The following is a 10,183-nucleotide window of genomic DNA, read 5'->3' as shown; positions in this document are numbered from 1 at the left end:
TCACGTGGGAAAGACAGACCTAGCCTGCTGCTTTGGGGTTGCCTCTTCTGCTTAGGAGGACCTTGAGTAGGAAATTTCCTGTTTGGCTCCAGTCTTTTTTATTTTTTTTTGAGATGGGGTTTCTCTCTGTCACCCACGCTGGAGGACAGTGGCATGATCTCGGCTCACTGCAACCTCTGCCTCCCGGGTTCCAGTGATCCTCCTCCTCAGCCTCCCGAGTAGCTAGGATTACAAGCGTGCTACCACACCCAGCTAATTTTTTTTTTTTTTAAATAGAGACAGGGTTTCACCATGTTCGCCAGGCTGATCTCTAACTCCTAACCTCAGGTGATTCGCCCGTCTCTGCCTCCCAAAGTGCTGGGATTACAGGCGTGAGCCATCACGCCCGGCCTGGTTCCAGCCTTTCTCCTCCCCTCTGTGATGAGGTCCTTGCTGATGCCCAGCCAGGTTGGAATGTCCTCTATGTTAGGAGAAGCTTCAAGGGATCGTGGGGCTTGAGGCCTAGTCAGCTGCTTGATTCAAACTCAGCAGCAGCCAAGTTTGTAGCTGAATCAAATGCAAATACCACTCCCAGCCTAGATTTTCAGTCACATTTCCTCCTGCCCCAGGGCCAGGATCCACCTCTCACCATCTTTGTCTTTCAGTTGCTAGAAAAGATTGCCTTACTCCCTCCATGTCTTGGTGCTAAAGTTATTTTCCTTTTCTCTTTCTCTTGGTGACAAGTTAGTTCAGCTCTCTCTCTCTCTGTCTCTCTGTGTGTGTTTCTTTTTTTGAAGCTTGGATAATTTAATAAATTAAAATTGGGAGTGGAGGAGTAGGGAAGAAGGAAAAAGAGGAACATCTCTTTAGCATTTATTCATTCTAACATTCACATGTTTGCTTCTCCATGGAGTTGTTTTACTATGAACAGGTTCACTAAGGAGCCAATTATGTCCATATGAAATGAGAATAAAAGTACAAACTCATTCAGATCAGGTTCTTCTGAGGAGTGGGCTTTTGAAAAAATATGTAAAATAAAAATAGAAACACTCTTTGTCAAATACTTAAATTGCAGCCACAGTAGTGGGACAGCCACTACTTAGAGAATGCATGTCTATTTAAACCCTTTTTTTTGGGCCAAAGACTGACACCTATGCAATTGACCTAGGAAAAGAAAGGATAAATGAAGAAAGAGAAAGAACACTTCATGTTAGACAATTCAGTCACCTCCATCAGTTTTGACAGAATTAGGGACTCACAGTTGCTCCTGCTGAGGCAGTGGGAACCCCACTCAAGCTGAAAGCATGAGGTGAGGAGGCAGCTGCCTCCAGGCCCTCAGGGACAGCTCTTTGTCGTTCTCCAAATCAAGCATACAACTACAAAGTCCTGCTGCTCCACTTCCAAGTCAAACTTGGTCATTCTTAACTCTAAACAAATCTTGAGTAACAGAGTATTCTCTAATGAGGCTCGTCTCTTCAGTGCCAGTAACTAAAAGCCAAGATGTTGCAATTAATTCTTTTATTATTTTCCAATCATCCAACAGTCCTCATTTAGGCCTTTCTTCCCTTTTTATGCAACAACTGTCCTTCTCCAGAGGAAGTGACGAATCTGCCTCCAGCTTCATCCTCTTCAACCTTTTTGACAAGGAGACGTGCATTTCTGATGAACGTTATCTTACCAAGTTTAAATTCATAACTGGGAATTCCTCTTTTAATATCTCCAGGCTTGACTGGGGAAGGAGTGGGCTCCACCCCTTTCTTCTTTCCATCCAGTCTATTGCCAGAGCCGGAGAAGGCGCAGAAGCCCAGCTCTCCAGCATAGCTACTGTGGTCGGCTTCACCTTCTGTGGCTTCTCATGCTGGACTTGTCTTTCGGGTTCTTTGTAGCCCAGGGGAGCATCAAAGTCCATGTTCATGTCATGCTCAGTGATGGACACTGCCTTGTCAGGTTTGGTTTCCATCACTCGCAGTTTGAGTTTGTAGATCTTTTCATTAGAGTTGATGGCGATCACATCCCCAGTGGTCAGACAGGAAAAGTTCCTAAGTGTGTTTTCTAATACGGCTTTGGGCTTGGTGATGTCCAGAAAGTTATGGCTCTGAGGCTGGAATTTGGAGTAGGTGGCCCCTTGAAGGTTGATACTCTCCACCTGGACCAGGCTGCCTTCTTCCAAGAGCAAGTTCTGCATCATCCAGTGTGAGAGGTGGCAGATCATCAGTCACAAACTCCAGCATGCCACAGTGTGTCATGCGGTCCGAATTCTTACTGGTCAGTTTGAACAGCATGGGATAGGTAATGTTAAGTTGGCTGAGTTGGTCCAGGGCTGAGGGCATCATAATTATCTTCCCTCCTTTCTCCACATCTGACCTGTCATTAGGCCCTGCTAGCATGGACACAGAGAAGCAGCGGTACTGTGTGGAGAACCAGTTTTGGAAGACCCTGGGAATTGGGTGATTGAACATGTTGAAAGAGAACATGATAGACACCACCTCGCAGACGCCGCTTCTCTCAGAGAAGGCAACGAAGGCACCCCACTGACCTCTCTCCTTGTGGCCACTGCCATTACCAACGCCCCAGTGTGTTGTTTTTAACCTTGACTTCTAAAAGATCAGAATGCAGATCTCCTTAAGCATAAAATTCATCAAAAAGTGTCATATATATATATATATAGAGAGAGAGAGAGAGAGAGAGAGAGAGCGAGCGAGCGAGCGCGCGCGCGCGCAGAGTCTTGCTATGCCACCCAGGCTGGAATGCAGTGGTGGGAACATGTCTTACTGTAGCCTCGAACTCCTGGGCTCAAGTGATTCTCCTACCTCAGCCTTCCAAGTAGCTGGGACTACAGGCATGTGCCATCACCAGCTAATTATTATTATATTTTTGTAGAGACAGGGTCTTGATATGTGCCCAGGCCAGTATGAAACTCCTGGGCTAAAGTGAGCCTCCTGCCTTGACCTCCCAAAGTGCTGGGACTACAGGTGTAAGCCACCAGACTTGGCCAGAGTGCCCATTCTTAGCACAAACTCCAAAATGTTTGTTCTGGTGTCCCAGGCAATGCCTTGCCATTTCTGGTGCCTGCCCCTCCCACACTGTAGCCTGGGAATTATCATGGTTGGTGTGAGGGTGCAGTCTCTTGGGTGTGCCCAACCCCTACATGGCAAGCACACGGGTGGGTACAGTCTCTCAGGCTCTAACCAGAGTCTAGAATTTGGCCTGTGAGCCTTTTGACCAGAGACTTGTTAACAGACAAGCAATTCCTTTCAACACTGGAATCTTTTTTGGATAGGAAAAGAAAGCTCATTGTCAACATGCCTGGTGTGCTCAGAGTCTCTCCCTGGCCACACGAAGGCCATGAATACCCTGGATAAACAGATTATCAATGTAGATATGTTTTCTCTCATCAATTCACAAACAATTATTGAAGACCTGCTATCTGCTGGGCTTTAGGAAGACACACTTCTGGAGCGTTATTAGTGTCCTTGAGGAACTCAAGGTCTAGTGTGGGAACAAACATGTAACCCAGACAGTTTGTGCAGAACAGTGAAGACACAGCATGAACAGCGGTGAGGAAAAGCAGCCCTCGGGTAGAAGTTCAGAGAATCTGCTTGGCCGAAGAGGGGTGGAGGCACCGCCCAGGTAGAGGGCACAGAGGCCTGCACTTGGGCGTGGAGGTGGAAAGGACAGTGCTTGTTTTGGAAATGCAGTTTATGGTTAAGGAAAATGTTGCAGAATGTGTGTCCAGAAGCCCCAGAGCCCTGGATCTCTCAATGAGAGGCTCTTCCCAGGAGAGGCTGGCTTGGATAAAACTGACAGGATGAATGATCCATGTTGCCCATTTCACTCTCATTCTAAGACATTTATACTCAATGTGGAATGCTGGGTGAAATCAATTTTACTGTTAACTATACATTAAAAAAAAATTTAGTGCCAATGCATGTAATTGAATTAGTGAAAATTAAGTGAAAGAATGATGCAACTCACAATGGAGAGATCTTTTTCAAATACCAGAAGAACGCCTTCAATGTGCACATGCAGTGCTATTCAAAAACTCAGTTTTGAGCTGACTGCCGTTTAACTCTCAAAGGTTCTATAAGAGAGACACCCTTGGGCATTGGGAGCACTGTAATGTGAGGGTTAACAGCATGAACTTGGATGTGGCAGATACCTGGACTTGAATCCAGGCGTTCTCCCTTAATAGCTCTTGATGCTGGGCAAGTTAATTTCTGTCTCTGTTTTTCACTCTTGCTCTTGTTCTCTCTGGGTTTTTTCATGCTTCTTCAGGTCCCAGAGGCTTTTCCTCCTCCCTCTTCACCTACTGACCTCCCACACAGATAGCATTTCAAATGCCCCTTCAAAATGATAATGAAAATGATATCATAACACACTGTGCCTTTTCTTCACAGCATCTCTATTGTAGTTCTGTGTTTATCTGTGATTAATATATGCATGCCTCCAGCACTACCCTTTTTTGTTTGGGTTTGGATCAAAATCCCAAAAGACACAGTCCTGAAAGCCATAATCCCGAATGTTGAAATTCTGAAAGACCAAACTCCCAAAAGTCTAAAATCCCTAATGTCTAAAATTCTGAAAATAAATACAGTCACATGTTAGGTGGAACTATTACCTTGTTATTGTCTTTATGTTATGTGGAAGAAAATTAATTTCAATTGAATTTCCAAACCTTAATCACGGATTTGGAATTAGGTGCACTCAAAGCTACTAAAAGTGAATTTCTAGTTGTTAAAAATAAAGTTTGTCTTTCCCACTCAGCTCAATGCATTTGGTGGAAAATTCAAGTGAGTGGATTGGTTATGTGATATGGCAAGGACAAAAACTTTAGTTTAAAAATTTGTCATTTTTGAACATTGGCATTTCTTCCGCCTGATGACATTGCAGGAACTTTTAATAAATTAAAGCCACATTTGGCTGAAGAAGCCAAAGGAGTTACTGACTGGTGAGGAAATAATTATATGCACAGTAAGATAAGAAGACTCTTAGGCTGTTGGATCACAGTATTGTTTCCAACACAGTTGTCTGTATATGAGTGCATGTAAAATGGATTTCTGCGTGCCCAAAACAACATAGAGGCGAAGCACAGAGGAAGATGGGAAAATTGAATAGGAAAGCTGATGTCAATGTGTATAAAATTGTAGAAGAATTCCAGAAAGGACAGAGCCACGTGGAAAATGAATGTGAATGTGTTCACTGAAGAGAGCCATGTCCTAAAAGAAAAATAAACAAACAATAAATAAGCCCCAAAAAACCCCACCGGATCTAGATGCAAGACTTCAAAATATAGTCAATGTTTGTGAAAGTGGACCAGCTTTTGTGGACTATCTCTGTGCAATTTCCCATAATTTATCCCTGTAATACACTTTTTAAAGGTGTTAATTTCTAGCTGTTATCTTTTTTCAAGTTTTTTTTTTTCCCACAATTTTAAATTGTCAGCATTATTTTTTACAATTCGCTATGCTATGTATTTAATCTTTGCATCATTCCAGTACAGGAGCTATAAATTGTCTAAAGACTTTTAGAGAGTTCTCCTTCATTTTATGCATTTTTGTTTTTTGTAAATTTAACTCCACAAAAGTGCATTATCATAGCATTGGCTTTGTGTGTAAGCATTGTGCATGTACGTAAAAACATTGAAACTTCTTCAGTAAATGAAGAGATGCCCTTTTTGTCCATCTACATTTGTGAAAGATAAAATTTCTTGAGCTCTTGGCTCTTTGGGTGAATGGTGTGGCGGTGATGTGGTGGTGACACATCACAGGTTTTGATTGACCTCATCAAAAGACTTAGGTTGTCTGTCATAGTACTTCAGCTGACTGTGGTTATCAAGCTGAGTTCACACAATTATCATAGTGCTATGCATATGTATATTTCACTTACCTATTTCTTTATGAATATGGTTTATCTGCTTATAACTGTTATACTCATGTGACTATCATTAGTATACCTGAGTGTTTATGCTTGCAAAAATATTATTAGTGCCTATCTTATTGTGTAGAGTGGCCTATGAAGTATTCTGTCATGTCTTTATGTTTCTCAAATAAAGTCACTTTTAAAAATGTTAAGTAAATATCTTTAAAATAATTTTTAAAATTATTTTTCCATAATATTTTCAGGACTTCAACATTTGGAACTATGGTGTTCATAATTGTGTCTTTTGAGATCATGATTAGCTCGAGTTTTGTTCACCACTGTGGCCCAATTTAGCAAGTATTTGTCACATAGAAGGTATGTGGTTGGCCAGGTGTGGTGGCTTATGCCTGTAATCCCAGCACTTTGGGAGGCTGAGGCGGACAGATCACCTGAGGTCAGGAGTTCAAGACCAGCCTGGCCAACATGGTGAAACCCTATCTCTACCCAAAATACAAAAATTAGTCGGGTGTAGTGGTGGACACCTGTAATCCCAGCTATTAGGGAGGTTGAGGCAGGAGAATTCCTTGAGCCTGGGAGGCGGAGGTTGCAGTGAGCCAAGATTGCATCACTGCACTCCAGCCTGGGTGACAAGAGTGAGACTCTGTCTCAAAAAAAAAAAAAAAAAAAAAAAAAAAAAAGGTCTGTGATCAATATTTTCGAGTGAAGAGGTAAATAGATACTTCCTTCATAAGCTTGATTGAGGGCTGCATTGTATAATGCATCTAAGCTATTTGGCACAATGCCTGCTATATAGTCAGCATTCAATAAATGTTGAGTTAAATAATTATTATTATTCCTTTAGGTTTCCTACAGTGGACTGAGTAATGAACAATTTTTGTGTCATTAGCTAAGTTCCAATAGTTCAATGAGCTAAGTTTTAATGGTGAAAATGCTTTAGGTTCAATATTATGCTCTTGGCTCTGAGTGTTGATTTAAGAAATGGAGACTTTCTAGGTCATCTGTGGAGTCACTGAAGAGGATTTTATGCAGTGTGGCAATTTGGAGCGGGAGTTTGGAAGTAGATTGCGTGGGTCCAGGTTATTGCTGCTTTGTTTTAGCTGTAACCATGGGTGACTGATTTCTCTGTGCCTTTGTTTTCTGACCTGTAAAGCAGGGATAATAATCTTCGTTTCAGTGCTGTTATGAGGATTAAATTATTAATACATATGAAGAGTTTAGAAGAGTACTTGGCACATAGTAAATATTCAATATATGCTAGCTATTATTTTATAAGGACTTACAGGACAAATTATTCCTGGAATTTAGTACAAAAACTAAAATAGTAACTCTTGAAAAGCTGGTATATATATTTTTTACTTTATGGTAGATTTAATATAGGCCACTACATTTCTTCTTTTGACGTATTATCAGAAATTTTAGAGTTAAATTTAGTGCTGAAGTGCAGCAAATATCTCATCTCTGATTCTGTATATACAATCACCCTTCTGTCTATATTCTTTGTTATTTCTTTTCTTTGTCCTGTGTACCCAGATATCTTTTTTAAAACTTGAAATCTGCCTCAAATCCTTTTAGGAAGCAGGCAGGGACACATATAATAAATGTATGAATTCCAAATAATAGAGTTAGAAAGAAAACACATTTTAGGTGATATTTACTTCAGGTAAACTTTATACGATCCAAAATTTTCCCTATGATCCTGTATAGACTGTTTCACTCCTTTTTGAATAACTAAAAGCAAATTCAGTATTCTGGTGAGAACCATTTATTATGGAAATTCTAACATAAATTATGTACCAACTGCTAACTAGAAATTGCAAAATTTTGCTGGAAGTATTTGAAAAGTTCAAATTATTTTCCACTATTCATATCATAGCATCATAAAATTTTAGAATAGGATATAATTTGTTTACCTTTCATGTTTCACTTGGTGTGAGCAATAAGAGTCCTGATCAACTTAATTTTATGTTAATTGAGTTTCAATTTCTTTTTAGAAATGAAACAAAAGTGTATTTTTATGGCATTGTGATGTTGGACTATCTCAGTAGTTTGATATTTCATTTGACCATCTACTCAGGGCAACACCTAAACTGCTTGAAATAGAAGAATATTGATTCCATGTTAAAATCTTTTGAAAAAGGTATTTTAAAGACCTTCATTAATAACTTGCCTCAAGACTTAGCATTCTCTTTTTTCTGTTTAATTTTCATCTGCAAATTGAAGATAAAATTCATACCTCTATTGGGCAGGGAATGGAGAAGTAATTGACCATTTGTTATGTAACAGCCCATTGGGGAAAACCAGTAAAGACCAACTCATTCATTCAGTCTTCAATCAACATTTATTTATAGATTGCCATCTATGTGCTATGCACGTGCTGTATGGTAGAGATGCTCTGATGAGTCCTTATGCTTAGTGAGTTTTCTAGACTAGCAGGTGGAGACAACAAGCAATGAAGTAAAAAAGAATTTTGAAAATGAACTCTTTCTGTCTGTGTTTTGATCAAGACATTGACATGATGGACATGAGAAATCAAAGTCAATGTGAAAAAAGTTCCCTGTGACACAGGATTTATAAGGTAATGAACGCACTAGGACTAGTTCTTGAACCTTTGGACCCCTCATTCAGATGAAGGTTGTACAAGCTTACAGAGCAGAAAGAAGGATTTGAGGAAGATTTTCTTGGAGGAAATGATGTTTAGAAGCCTCTAATTTCCTACCGGAAGGGGTAGGGTGGGAGGAGAACACCACATTCTTTCCCTCAATCCTTTAATGGGTTCACTTGGAGAGCTTTCTGTGTGTTTTAGGAATAGGGGGAACCTTGCACTGGGGTCTCACTCTTCCTTGGGAAATCCAGAAGGTGACAGAAAGGATGACACACTGCTTTGATGTTGCACAGGGATCAGCCTGTGTGCCTAGAGTCACATCAGAAGACATGTGAGTGTTTTTCATGGAAGAAAGGGCCAAACTGGAATCATCTGAATTCCTGCTGTGGAGCAAAGGGAGAGGGCTGATGTTAGGACTTAGAGATCAATGCATCCCCTTCTCATCTTGAGAACTGCAGGTAAAGAGGGTCCCTAAGGATGAGAATTCCAAAAAATTAAAAACAGAACACCAACCCACGAGGGAAAGAGTTCAGCTCTAATAAGCTGCTAGACCCAGATATCTTGAAGCCACCTAACCACTATTTTTATTTGTTAAATCTGCCAACTGTTTGCTTCCTTCCCTTCTTGTCCATAGCTGAATGCGCTGCTGTCCATCATGAGAGAGGAGAGTAGGGAGAGAGCAGAAGCTGGTCACACCTGTCTCTGGCAGCAGGCAGCTGACAAATGTAGGCCTAAGCAAGAGAAAGCGGAAGAATTCTTAACTTTGAAGAAATATTGAGGAGTTGTTTAATATTTTGGGGAGAACACATTTCAGTTAGTGAATTGAGTTTTGTGAGTTAACGTGATCGTAGGACTGTCTTTTTCATGTAAGCAGAAAATTGTGGGGATCCACCAACTTTTCCTTACAGAGATGGAGGACATTATCATCACTGAATAAAAGTTTATAGGGACACAAATAGACAAATAGAAATTTGTGTTTTGGTCCTAACCACACCCACATCCACATATTTGTGGGAGGAACACAAGGTTTTAACAGGGGTCGTGTTGCAGAGGCACTTTTCCTAGGTTTGGGGGTTTCTCAGAGGAAGTAACATTATTCCAAGGGCAGAAGAGATGAGAGGATTTCTGTGCAAGGTTGGCAAGTTAACCACTTGCAGTCCCTCCCAAGTTCTCCACAAAACAACTATACAGCAATTTTTTAAAAGCCTTAAGCCCTAAAGGATGAGAACAACAAAAAAGGAGGCAATAGCTGCAAACTTTTGTAACCTACAAAATAGGTGGGTGAGTAGTGAAGGACCAGAGAGAACTGAAGTATAAGCTAAAGTAGAGAAAGGTGAAATCCAACACACTTTACTCCTCAGGATTGACAGCTCAGAAATAAGTAGCACATGGCACTTCCAAACGTGGGGTACTTAGAAGTACTAACATGAGGAGGATTGATGGAAAGCTTTTGAAGTACTCAGATTCCCAGATCACCTTGCCAGCTTCATAAAGCCAGGCAATAGATCTTCCCAACCCTGGCAGAAGAAGATGGATTTATTTTTTTTAGAGACACTGGACTCAGTTAAAGATGGAGATACCATACAAGAAATTAGGAGATAAAGTGCACATATACAAAACTGGATGTTGAGAGCATCTCCTAGCCGCCTTCCCACATTCAGCTTCCAGATGCCCAGCAGCCAGGCCTTCACCTTCCATGCAGGGGACAGAAGAGCTTTCTCT

General features: G+C 40.9%; 1 pseudogene; it reads right to left on the bottom strand.

Moving 5' to 3' along the window:
* Window positions 1-1,265: 1,265 nt before the first annotated feature.
* LOC117064033 lies at window positions 1,266-2,517 on the bottom strand (annotated as a pseudogene).
* Between the last annotated feature and the right edge of the window lie 7,666 nt (window positions 2,518-10,183).

This window comes from Trachypithecus francoisi, unplaced genomic scaffold (genome assembly GCF_009764315.1).
Source record: "Trachypithecus francoisi isolate TF-2019V2 unplaced genomic scaffold, Tfra_2.0 Lachesis_group19, whole genome shotgun sequence".
Classification (NCBI taxonomy): Eukaryota; Metazoa; Chordata; class Mammalia; order Primates; family Cercopithecidae; genus Trachypithecus; species Trachypithecus francoisi.
This window is presented reverse-complemented; position numbering and strand designations above follow the sequence as displayed.